Consider the following 574-nt stretch of genomic DNA (forward strand, 5'->3'; position numbering starts at 1 on the left):
AGCAGGGAGGGATGGCACCGGGGAGGGGGGGTGAGAGCATAGAGAGAGGGGGGGAATAAAAGGAAGGAGAATGGAAAAGGAAAGAAAAAAAAAAGTTGTTTTCTGAAAGCGTCGTGGGTTTCCAGTCCCCGCTGCCTCTTGCGGAGGCTGTTAGTGTGAATGGCTCTTGTTGTTCAATGTGAATAAAAAACCTTTTAGTTACCTACTGTTCGGTCACCTGGTCCCTTTCATTTTACTTTATTTGAATTTGTTTTAACACAAGCCCGTGAGGAACGCTGGCCGGGCTCCCGCACCGTCCCCAGCCCAGCTCCCACCGCTGCCCCGGGTGAGCGATGTGCACCTGCACAAGGTGATGCTGCTGCACCCCCGGACCCCAGAGCTCCCCCGTTCCCCCAGTCCCACAGCTCCCTGGCACCCGGAAGGGGCACATTACCCAGCTCAGACAGCACAATTTCCTTCTCCTGGGGGGCACCCAAGAGCAGCCCCTGCAGCCCCGCTGGCACAGCAGCCCCAAGGGGGATCACCCCAAGCGGGGGGTCAGCCGTGCCAGCAGCAGCATTCGCCCCCTTTTCCC

The sequence above is a fragment of the Geospiza fortis genome, unplaced genomic scaffold, assembly GCF_000277835.1.
Source record: "Geospiza fortis unplaced genomic scaffold, GeoFor_1.0 scaffold408, whole genome shotgun sequence".
Lineage (NCBI taxonomy): Eukaryota > Metazoa > Chordata > Aves > Passeriformes > Thraupidae > Geospiza > Geospiza fortis.